The sequence below is a fragment of the Marmota monax genome, unplaced genomic scaffold (genome assembly GCF_021218885.2).
Source record: "Marmota monax isolate L192 unplaced genomic scaffold, Marmota_monax_Labrador192_F-V1.1 WCK01_AAM20220418_F8-fsc00038, whole genome shotgun sequence".
Taxonomy (NCBI): Eukaryota; Metazoa; Chordata; class Mammalia; order Rodentia; family Sciuridae; genus Marmota; species Marmota monax.
In genome coordinates, this window is record NW_026692498.1 from 8,312,594 (window position 1) to 8,324,660 (window position 12,067).

The following is a 12,067-nucleotide window of genomic DNA, read 5'->3' on the forward strand; positions in this document are numbered from 1 at the left end:
AATGTCATTCAAAGGCTCCAACTGGACCACTACAGCCCAGGCTTCCAGAACAAGCTGCTTTTCCGACTGGGAAGTAGGATCACCGGGGATCTGGGAAGTAGGTCTTGGTGTCCCTGGCTGCTGGTGTCAGGCCACCCCATCTCTTAGGTGGGGTCAGTCCTGCACAATTCCACTGCTCTGCCCTTTTGCAGAGACCCAGGGTCAGGACAGGCTGTTCTTGGGAATCCTAAAACAAAACCAGAGCCCCCCACGCCACTCCTCATTAGCGTGGCGTGTGAAAGGCCTGGGCCTCAGTGTCCAGTTCCCCCCGGGGCCCCCCGCTTTGGAAAAGGGCTTTCATGACACATCTGAGAGCAGAAGCGCTGGTTTAAATCAGATCCAGAGGGGCTCAGCTGCCTCTGGGGGCTTTTCTTTTTGGGGCCAGAGGTGGCTGATTTGAGAAATGCTCATTGTCTAGGGTCGATTACAAACAAAAACCAGGCACCCAGGCACCATACCCCAGGTGGCTGCTCATGAGTACACCGCCGGCCGGGAACACGGGGCACGAACGCGTGTCAGGGCGAGGGGGCTGCCAAGGTAAGGCGGGGCTTCTGGAGACAGGTGGCAGGAGGCCTGAGGCCAGCAGGCTTTGTGGGGGGAATCCTGAGTGGCCAGGCCTGGCCAGCACTGCAGGTGAGGTGGGCAGGTGGCCGGGGCCCCAGGGAGGGCAGGAGACTGCAGTACGAGCTCTCATGCTGTCCCCACCGGTGCGATTCATCCAATTATAAATTGTAATTTCTCTGGGAAAGCGAGAGGTGGAAAGAGTCCAATGAGGTCACCTGCCTCCTTGGCCAGGCCAGGAAATTGTTTTGTCGCTGGGGTGGGGGTGGGGCGACTGGGCCTTAGTACGTGCAGATGGAGTCCTGGGAGCCCAGAAACTCCAGCCGCCTCCCCACGACAGACACAAACCACCCTCTGCCTTTGAGATGGCAAATCCAGGAAGGAGGCGGCTCAGGTATGTTCCCCCTTAGCGCCACCCAGGGCTCTGGGGACAGGCACACTGGGAAGTCCTCCAGGGCCTCCCAGGGCCTGGCCCTGCACAGCCCACCCGTGGACATCTCCTAACACAGGCCCATCCCTTTGCTGCTCCCCTCCCATGAGCATCCTCTCAAAGGTCACCCTCCCTCCCTCCCTCCCTGCGATATCGCCACCTTCCCTCTCCAGGCACGTGGCCCCACTAAGCATGATTGCAGTGACATAGCACAGGAAGTGAGCTCCCTGGCTTCAAGGGAGGATGTAAGACTGGATCTTCCAGCACCTGGCTCCGTACCGTGCACACAGAAGGTGCTTAATAAGTGCACCCAGCAAACTCTCATTCTGCTTCCTCATTTCGAAAACCAAGGGTCTGAGCCAGGCTCTGGGTGGGCCTGTCCAGCTTTGCACACCCTGGTCAGCCTTCCCTGCTGGCCCCCCACCCATCCCCCGCATCCTGCCAAGCCTCCTGGTAACCCTGGTGTGCAGATACTGGGCTCCTGGAGGTCCCCACCATGGGTGAGTGGGGCCACGTGGGCGTGGGAGGTGCATGGGCTTTCCAAGTGAGCCTGGCTGGCAGTGGTTGGGAAGCATGAGCTCTGGGCAGCGCTGTGGCTCTCCCCACGTGTGGCGGCATAATGACGATCATCAGTGGCCACCTGCATTCACTGAACCAATGCGGCCCAGGAATACATATGTAAATGTGTCTGCCTGGCAGACGCCTCCGCCAGAGCCCCAGCACCCACAGCTTACTGGGTTGGTAAAGCCACAGCGGCAAAGCTCACGGCTCTGGGCAGACTTGCCGCATGATCAGTTGGGTCAGCCAAGGACAAAAGGACCCATGGGGTCCCAAGGGATCAGGAATGGGGGCCTCTTTAGACTCTGGAGAGGTGACAGCTCTGTGGAGCCCCTCTTACCTGGGCCTTCTCTGTTCCCACAGGCTCCAGGTCTCTGCACCAAAAAACACCCCCCCTCTTTTTCTGACATGCTTACACAATTTTATTTTGTTACTAACAACAACATCACAGTTGCATTAAAAGAAATTTGAAAGGAAAGAGCAAACTGGGCCAGGTGGCACATGCCTATGATCCCAGTGGCTTGGGAGGCTGAGGCAGGAGGATCCTGAGTTCAAAGCCAGCCTCAGCCAGTTAGCATGGCCCTAAGCAACTCACGAGACCCTGTCTAAATAAAATACAAATAAAAGCTGGGGATGTGGCTCAGTGGCTAAGCCCTGCTGGGTTCAAAAAAAAAGAAGAAGAAGAAGAAGAAGGAAAGAAGCCAGCCAAGCCCCCAGTCCCGCAGATCTGCACCTCGTTTTGCATTTTGGCCAGATCTGCCCGTCCATTCCCCACAGGGAAACGTGCACCTTACCCTGTTCCAGTAATTTCTGCTTTGCTATCTCCTCTGAGCCTGGGACAGCCCAACACAGCTGGCAGAATAGGGAGGACCACCTCATGGTGCAGGCTGACAAGGTGGAAAGGGACATGTCCCAGATTATACAACCTTGACCTGCAGAAAAGCTGGTGCTCCAGACTCCCAGAGCAGCCCCTCCCCCTGCAGCTCCAGGCCCAGGCGACAGAGCTAACGGCACCGAGGCCCCCCAGGCAGCCCCCAGCCCTGCCTCCCTCCGTTCTTCTGTCCATCCACCCGTCCATCCAGCTCTCCACCCACTTAGCAATAATAGGCTGAGTCCAGTCATGCTCCAGGCACTGTACAAGACACTGGGGATCCCGAGAGGAGCCCCTGTACTCCAGGAGGCTGCAGCCTCACGGGAAAGCCCCCACTTGCAGGAGTCTGGCCTGAGACACACAAGGGCGCCACCTTGCCCAGCCTGTGGGGGACGTCCCAGGAGACGTCCTGGGGAAGACGTTGCTGTGGTCTGGGGTCCTCAGACTCACATGAGCTCAGTGGCAATGCAAAGTGGGACAGACATGGCCCCAGGTGTCCCTCTTGGCCACCCGTCCTCCTTCCAGAGCTGTGCCCACCTTTGGCGGCCAGGGCTTCCCTCCAGAGTGGAGACGGTCTTCAGCTTTACAGTTCCTGGCTGCCTCCAGCAAGGCCGCTCCCTGATACCAGTCCTAGATTAGCAATTAGCCCTCCTGTTTGGTTTCCACCTATAGCTCTTGGGGACAGATTTATCTGTGCATGTCATTAATCAGATGCCTGGGATGTGCCGCTGGATGCCCAGAGGGGCTTTGTGGCGGGTGACCTAGCAGAGCGGCATTTGAAGTGATCAAGGTGTCAGCCCCTCCCTGGGCAGAGCTGCCCCGAGTTGAAGGGGGCAGAGTTTAGATCCTCGTCGGCAGGTCGCTGCGGGAGCGAGCCGAGAGACCCGGTGCGCTTTCATTTGGACTTCCAGGCTGAGGTCAGCATCCGAATCTGACCTTTATAGATGAAAAGGCCCTTTGTGATCAGACCCGGAGTTTGTTCCGTGGCTGCTGACTCCCCCCGCCAGGACAGCCAGCCACAGGGCCTGTTCTTTCCGCCCCATCACCGAGAGTGGTTGCTCCTCCCTAATGCCAGTGCCCCCGGTCATGCTCCTGTCCCCGGAGGGCAGCAGGGGCAGAGGGCTGGGGCTGGGGCCGCACGCCAGGGAAGGCTTTTGCATTCGGGACTGGGATGGCTCCTGGAACGAGGTCAGCGTGATGGGAAATGATGGGAAGAGTATTTCAGGCCAAGGGAACAGCGTGTGCAAAGCGGGGCGGGGTACGTTGGGCAGGCGGACGGACCCAGAGCCAAATCACTGAGCTGAAGTGGGAGAGGGGAGCCTGGTCTTGGGGGAGCTTTGCAGGCGGTGCTGAGGGGCCTGGTTTTCATACTGAGGGGAGTGGGGAGCCTCCAAGGGTGCCCAGGCAGGGCTGAACTGTCTCCTCTTGAGTGACTTGGGAGCTTCTGTGGTTCTCCCTGAAGACAGGCCTGCGGGCCAAGTGGACCCCATCCTTTTCACTGGAGGGCAATTGAGTGCCTCTGGGAGCATTGTGGAGAGTTGGCCGGCTGTGGGGCTCCCAGCCTGGCCCTGAGCTGTGGCCCACAGTCCCTGGGCAGCTGGAGCAGGTCATGGGCTTGGAGCAGCGGCAGGCAGCAGGAGGCTCCTGTGAGCCGAGTCTCCCTGCCCCCTCCATCCCTGGCCCCGGGGCCTGGCTGGGCAGCTCTGAGGGGCGGAGGCAAGAGGCTGCTTAGGCGGTGTGAACCTCCACTCTGCTAATTAGACAGTTTCCTGACGACACCCAGACTTCCAAGGACAGTGGGCGATGGGCATGCGGACGAGTGTGGCAGCTGGCCGTGGGTGGCCGTGGGTGGCCGTGGGAGCCCACACTGCCCAGCCAGCAGCCTGGACCCTTGCCAGCGCCCGCCCTCAGAGACAGATGCTGGGGAAATGGGCGATGGGGCAGGGCTCAGCGCAGATGAGAGTTCTGGGGCCCCTAGGCCTCTCCTGGGCCATGGTCGCTCTGAAGGACATGACACGGGACTTCGGCCACTGAATGGACCTTCCTGTCTCCCTCCTTTTCCTTCCTTGGTCCCTCCTTCCCTTCTTGGCCTGGGACTTCACTCCTGTCCCCTAGTGCTGGGCCAGGTCACATGGGGATGGACGGTAGGCGGCCACTTGCCAGCTTCCCATCCCATGGGGCCCTGCATTGCTGGGCTCAGAGTCCTCCTTCTGCCAGGCCCCAGGTGGAGCCGAGGCCCCAAGTCTGCAGGTGCTGCCCCCACCATGCAGGGGATCTAGAACATCACCCCTGGGCGGCGGGGGGCAGGGGAGCGCATCTGAGGGCTCTCCTGCCTTTGAAACCTCCTCCAAGCCCGGGCGAGAGGAGAGTGGGCACCACGTAGGGCTGGCCCAGGGCAGTGTGCACTCCTCCCGGGCTCACGGAGGGACAGGCGGCTGTCCTCGGCCTCTGGAGGAGGAGACCCCAAGGGGGCTGTGCACGTGGTGTGGGCGCGGTAGCCCTCCCCTGGCCTGCTCCTTTGCCCTCAGTGACTCTAGGCCCAGAAGGTGGCCTGGGCCTCTGCCTGGGGCTCCCAGGAGGGAGGCAGCTCATCCTCCGACCTCACCAGGAGGGTCTGCAAGGAGCCTAGAGGGAGCCTGTGATGATGTGTCTGGTGCCACCAGCCAAGGTCACGACTTTGGATTTCAGTAAAGTAGGCAGCTTCTGCCGGCAATCTTGCTGGCTTCGTGACCTGCCCGCCCTGCCCTGCCCTGCTGTGGCGGCCTTAGCTGGCCCCTTAGAGGAGGCAGGCCTGGCCCCCTCTGGCTGCCTGGGCTGAGGCCCCTGCACAAGTCCCTGGCAGCCCTGGCTGCGAGACAGGCCTGTGCTGTCCGCACGCGGCAGCTTTTGCTTGGTACCAGGGGTTGAACCCAGGGCACTCTACCACTGAGCCACATCCCGACCTTTATATTTTTAATTTTGAGATAGGGTCTTGCTAAGTTTCTGAGGCTAGCCTTGATCTTACAATCCTCCTGCCTCAGCCTCCAAAGTCTCTGGGACCACAGGTGTGCGCCACAGCAGGTAGAGCACTGTTGCTCTCAAACAGATGTTTGGGGGGCACTTAGCTGGCCACCACAGGATGTGTCTCAGGGCTAACAGGCACGGGGAGAGGGCCATAGTCACAGAGGCTTCCCTGGAGAAGGCTGAAGGGGTTTCAGGGAACCCAGCCCCTGCACAGGGTGTCTGCTCCCTTTCTCTGCCGGCCTTGCCCCCCCAGCCTCCAATTCCCCAATGCAGGTTGGGACCCCAGACTTCCAGCCTCCCCAGGGGCTCTGTGCTGGTGCTGGGGGGCCCAGTGTGCACCCCTGGGGACCATCAGCACCCTGCCCCTCAGCGGCCAGTCCTCAGATGTCTGCCACCAACCACACTCAAAGCCACAGCTGGGCCACGCTCCAGCTGTGTGCAGGCGACCCAGGTGTAGATGGAGGGCGCTGCCTCTCCCTCCGGAAGTGTCCGCCCACAGCCTCGTTTCTCTGCTTCCTTCCGCACTGCTGTGCCAGCCTGGGGACGGGCCCCTCGCCCAGCTCCCCGCCCCCCAGCGCTCCCATTTCCCTGCACCGTCAGAAGCCCGTGCCAGGGGATTTTCGCCTGTGTGTTGGAAATCGCCCACCCGCGCTCCTTCCCGACAGCGCACCTCGGCCCTGGAGAGCAGCAGAGGGCCAGGCTGTGTTAATATTTACAGCGAGTAGCCCAGGAAGCTATTAGTTCCTTTTCTTGTTGTTAATTGAAAGAGGAGAAAATGGTTGTAACACTTCAAAAGGACTTACAGCCAGCCCAGGGGCCGGCTGAGCGGGGGAGGGGAGGAGAGGATTTTTAAGTAAATAACCCAGCCAGCCCGGGGGGACGGGGCTTCGGTCTTCCCGGCATGGCATGGCCTTTCCTTGGGGTTTCCTTATGGCCTCTCACGGTGGCTTCCCTTTCAGCTGGGCGCCTGCTTTAAGGAGAGAAGGAAAAGGGAAAAGATCCGCCGTCGCTTTGTTCATAATGAACCTCTTTGAAGCAGCAGCTAACGAGGCACCTTCGAGCCTGCGGTGCCAGGGCCCGGCCCTGCCCCATCCCGACGGCTGCTGCAGGCCCTCGGAGGGTGCAGGCCAGGGAGGGGGCACTGGGCTGCAGCCCCTCCTGGGCCTGACCTGGCTGTGACTTCCGTTTCCGTGGACCCCCTGGGCAGCCCACAACACTGTGATGGGGGGCGGAGGACGAGCTGACCCCTGGGAGAGGAGGCCCAGCACTGGGAGGCCTGTGAGGGGGCCTTCCTGAGCCTGTCTCCATGCTGTCTCTGCGTGGGTGGCTTCTGGGGGCTCTGTCCCAGGATGTGAGTAACTAGACAGCAGGACCAGGGAACCCAGAGGTCTTCAGGGCCAGGGATGTGGCTCAGGGTACAGACAGCATTTGCCTCGCGTGCATGAGGCCCTGAATAAAAAGACCTTCACTCCGGGCACCTACCACTCGGCTCTGACAACTGTCCTCTCCTCCAGGCAGACTTCCCTGACCCCCCTCTGCCCCCAGCTTCTTTTCTGGGCCACTGAGGCCCCCTGCACTCTGCTCTCTCTCAGCCTGGCCTTCTCTGTGGAGCAAGATGGCTGACTCTTCCAGATACAGAGGAACACCTGGCCCTCGTTCCTGGATAGGCTGCATTAAAGGAGGAATAGACCACACAATGAAGGTGATATCCATACCGCCCCCTCCCTGCCTCCGCCCGGGTCACATCAAGCAGGAACACTGTTGGGTTCTGGGCTCCACAAGATGCAGGTGAGAAGTGCCCACAGACATTCAGCCCAGCACAGGACAGAGGGCAGACCCTGTCCTTGGTACTCCAGGTCCAGAGGAAAAACGTCTGATGTGTTCCGGGGGCCCAGCATCTAGAAGGGCCAGGAGGATGTTCTGGGAAGGACTCAGCTACACCGAGACCATTTCAGTTTTGCATCTAAGGGAACAGAGATGTTCAGGAGCCTGCCCAGGGTCATACAGTGCAGAGCCTGATGGCAAACCCATTCTTGTTTCTGCTGCGTGCCCTTAGGGCCACAACAACCTTTCCTGTGGGTCCAGGGACAAAAGATCTACACTCAGGTGGCAGAATCAGGTCCCTCTGTAGGTCCCCAAGGTACCTTAGCAATTAAAGGTTCTGAAAGTCCCAGGCAAAGATGCCCATCTCAGTTGGTTGGCTCCAGTCATTACCAGCTGACTTTACTTTTTTGTGACACCTGTCAATCTTTGGGAGGTGCTGCGTGATGTCCATGCAGCCATTTAACCTGTCTTTGGTGACCTCTGTGTGTCACACAGGGGCTTTGTGTCGGTGGCGTGCCGTAGTGAGGACAGGCCTGCCCCTGCCCTCTTCTGGGTCCTGGCCTTTGCTCAGCACACAGTAGGCATGCACATGGGGGTGGGGGTGTGATGAGCTGGGGTGGGGCCACAGAAAGCCACAGGTCCAAGCCGGACGTGGTTTCTGCAATGAGTTGCACCATCTCCTCCTCCTGTCCTGGATCTGTGGCAAACCCTCTGTCCACACCTGGCCTGACCTCCCCAGGGAGTCTTGGCAGGCCGAAGCAGCTGGTCCCCGGGGCGTCCATACCTCCTCAGACAGGATCAGCGCCCTCTGCCCCCACTCGGCTGCCAGGCCCGGCCCCTCTTCCCTCCCCTCCAGCTCTGTGGCTGCAGCCTTGACATTCCCGTCACATCCCAGGTCCCTGCCTGGAATACTAATTCTCCCCAGATGAAACCATCCGCGCTTAATTTTTTTTAAGAGCCAGGCAGAAAGAAAAGACGAGAACAGGGGGCACTACTTGGGGCAGAGCCTCAAGAAGCCTCTTTCCAGAGCCATCTCTGGGGGCTGGATGAAGGCTGTGCCAGGACACCAGCCACCCAGGACACGCTGCTCCTGACGCAGGCTGGGACAGCACCAGACAGGTGATGGCCTTGGGCCGACGTGGGGTGTGCCACAGGCCCTGGCTCGGGAGGTGTCCTGTCAATTGAGTGGGTGGCCAGGGCTGGGGTGCGCTCAGTGGTGGGGAGCCTGCGTACTACGTGTGGGTGCTGGTTCCGTCGCCAGCACAGCTCGCACACAGAGCTGGGGGTCAGGCTGCCTCCTGCCTCCCGTTTGCACATGAGATTCCCCCAGCTCTGTAAGACCACGCGGCCCCCCTCATGGAGCTGGTGTCCTGTAGGACAGCTGCCCCGGTGTTCCTGCTGCAGCCTGAGCATGCCCAGAGGGGACCTCTGTGACCCCACTACCCCCAGTGTGTTTCTCACAGTCCAAGGGAGGTGCGGCCAGATGGAGGGCTCAACTAGATAGCCCTGGACAAGCTCCAATGACTCTGGGTCCCAGCTGCCTCCCGGGGTGCCTCCTGCCATCAGGAGGGCCATTGTAGGAAGATCAGTAATAGCTCGTTACATGGGGCAAGTGTCTTACTGTCTCTGGGCATCAGTGTCCTTATCTGTGTGATGGGGGCAGGATGGGAGCAGCATCCCAGGCCTGTGGAGAGGGTTGCACCCGGTACCATGTGAGCACCAGAGGACCGGGCCAGCCGGGTTTCCTGTGCATCCATAAGCCACTATTATAGCCTTGGGGGCAGTGTGCCAGGGAGGCCTCTTCCCTCTGCCAGGTGCCCGGGCAACCCCCTCTTGCTCCCAGCCATAGCTCCCAGCCAAAGCCCTGGCTATAGGGCACCACAGGCTCCTCCCAGGCCCCTCCCCTGCAGGCTCCTTCCCCAAGGTTCCTCCTCCTTCCCAGGCCCCTCTCCTGCAGGCTCCTCCTCAGGCCCCTCCTCCTCAGGCTCCTCCCCAGGCCCCTCCTCCTCAGGCTCCTCCTTCCAGGCCCCGCCTCCCCACAGGCCCCTCCTCCCCAACCTCCTCCCCCATACCAAGGAGCCACCCCCACAGCAGCCCAGTTTAACATCCTTAAATCCCCAAAGGGAAGAATGAAATTGTAACGGCAGGAAACTCAACAGAAGAAGAAACATGATGAAATCCCTACGTAAACCTAAATCAGCCCTGGCGGCCCCCAGGGCAGGGTAAAAGCCGCCATGCAGCTGGAGACTCGTGCCGCGCCCTGAGAGCTGTGAGGGCTGGAGGCTCACCTTTCCTCCTGCAATGGGTCAGGCCCACAGTCCCTGACCAGGGGGACCAGAGCCGAAGCCTGAGCCCTGGCCCAGGTGCTACCCTGCTGCCGTTTCCTCCAGAGTCCCCTGGCCTGCATGTCTGGCTCATCCCTTTCCCTGGCCTCGCGGCCTCCCTGCCTCCCAGCCCACCCGAGGTTTTTCCCGAGCCCAAGCGCTAAGCCCATTGCAGGCTGTGCTTTTGCCCAGCCCCATGTGAGAGGAGCCCTGAGAGACTTGGTGGGGACTTGCTGCAGCCCCTGCCCTCATTTTATCTGGTGGCTCCTCTGCCGCAGAGGGTGTCTTGCTGGCCAGGGACGAAACCTGGGCTGCCCAGTGCTCCAACTGCTGGACGCCCCTGGTCCAAGGCTGTGGGTCCTGCCCAGGTCTCACTGTCCCCTTCTCCCAAATCCTCCCCCTGCATCCGGTCCTGCCCCAGCCACCTGTGAGCTGCAGAGCCGGCCCAGGGCTGTAAGCAGAGGTGGCCATTAGCCCACCTCCCGCTCCCCGTGGAGCAGCATCCTAAGTCGCCATGGAGCGAAGCCAGCCGGGGAGCGAGCCAGTGGGGAAATAAAGCTCCGGGCTCAGTAACTGTGCCCTGCCGCCTGCACTTCCTTATCTGTGGCTTTCCTCCCACGAGGAACACGACGATGAATAACTCTGGCTATTAGGCTCCTGGTCGGGAAGACACCTCGCCATCCTTCCCGAGGTGGCCAGGCCCGGCCCTCACGCCCGGCCTGGTGTCGGCGCTCACGCCCGGCCTGCTGTTGGCCCTCACGCCCGGCCTGCTGTCGGCCCTCACGCCCGGCCTGGTGTCGGCCCTCACGCCCGGCCTGGTGTCGGCCCTCACGCCCGGCCTGGTGTCGGCGCTCACGCCCGGCCTGGTGTCGGCCCTCACGCCCGGCCTGGTGTCGGCCCTCACGCCCGGCCTGGTGTTGGCGCTCACGCCCGGCCTGGTGTCGGCCCTCACGCCCGGCCTGGTGTTGGCGCTCACGCCCGGCCTGGTGTTGGCGCTGAGGCACCGGTTTCACTTCCCAGCACCCACCCCCAGGCCGTGGCTGCTGGGGCTTGGGAAGGTGCCAGGGGGATGCGTCCCCAGCCCCTATGTCTTCACTTCTCTGGCCTCCCTCTAGAAGGCTCTGGGTACAGGATGGCACGACCGCTGGGTCCCAGTCACAGCCATCATCTTGCCCTTCTAATTTGTCACTTGGGATCTGTCATACTGCTGGACTGTTCAGGCGCCACCTGATTCAACCCCCTGACACTAGAGTGGGGCAAACTGAGGCTCAGAGAGGTTCAGTGCCCTGCCCAAAGTCACACAGGGCAGAGTGGGGTCCAGAGTCCTGGTCCTTGCTCTTTTCCTGGTGGCAGGACCTTCTACAACAGAGACCTGCGTGGGGGCCTTGTCCCTCCCCTCAGCCCTGGCAGGGCCCCTCTTTCTTCCTCCCTCACCTGGCCCTACTCTGTGCCAGGCCCAGGCCAGCTTCTATCAGATGTCACCCCATCAGCTCCAGGAGCAGGTGGGCTGCAGCTGGGGGGACTTACTTGTTCTGAGGACATCCTCCCAGTTTCCAAGTGTTTTCTAAGATCCCTACCATGCAATCAGCACTTGGGAGGGGGGCAGGGAGGAGGCTGGGGGAACCCTCAGGGAGCCGGGGAGGGCCTGTCCCAGGGCCCACACCTGGTAGGACCCCAGTCCAGCTCCAGGAGGCTGGCAGCACCTCCAGGACGCACGCGGGAGAGGCTGGGAGATGGTGGAGTTCCAGTTTGACCAGGACGTTTCTAGTTCAGGCACAGACTCTGGGCAAACCAGACAGCTGGTCACCCGCCCTGGACTGTAGCTGAGCCTCTGACGCAGCTGCAGTTCCCAACTCCGGGCTACGGCTCCCTAGTGGCTGGCCCTCCCCCAGGGAGGCAGTGGCTTCATGGGTTCACCTGGAGGATGAGGCCTCAGGTGGCTCAACTTGATTTCTGCTGAGCACTTAGTCCCTGTGCCCTCAGTGGGGGCAGGAGGAGGGTCAAGTGCCTATGAGGAGCCAGGGGAGGTGGCAGGAGAGCAGGCAGCCAGGGGGGCAGCACCACGGGCCTCCTATCTGGCCTCCCCTGCCCCTGGCCCATGCAGGGCCTCCGCCTCCTCAGGAATTTCTACACTGTGGGTGACCTGGGCCAGGCCCCTGGGCTCTGGCCTCACCCTTCCCAGGGCCAGCCTGAGGGGCTCCCCTCAGCTCACAAGGCCTGGACACCCCTCCCCCATGACCCAGGCCTCTCTGCCTCACCCCTGCCCAGAAAGGGGGATCCAGGCCTTGGCCCACCTGTTTCCTGCTCTTCTGAAACAGACCCAGGGAGAGTGGTCCAGAGACCATGGCACTGCAGAGATGGCGGACTGGGCCACGCGTCCAGCCCCAACCTCCAGCCCCAGCTGCGTCCACACGTGGGCCTTGAAGCCTGAAAGGTGCTGCTGACCTCGCACCCCGG

At 61.4% G+C, this 12,067-nt stretch overlaps 2 protein-coding genes across 5 annotated transcripts in view; one reads left to right on the forward strand and one right to left on the reverse strand.

The window, feature by feature from the left end:
* The window catches only part of Macrod1 (mono-ADP ribosylhydrolase 1), a 138,672-nt gene that overhangs the window by 51,551 nt on the left and 75,054 nt on the right, over positions 1-12,067 (forward strand). The gene's annotated exons all lie outside the window — the stretch shown is intronic.
* Positions 1-12,067, reverse strand: part of Flrt1 (fibronectin leucine rich transmembrane protein 1) — a 92,394-nt gene that overhangs the window by 17,991 nt on the left and 62,336 nt on the right. The window lies entirely within an intron of this gene.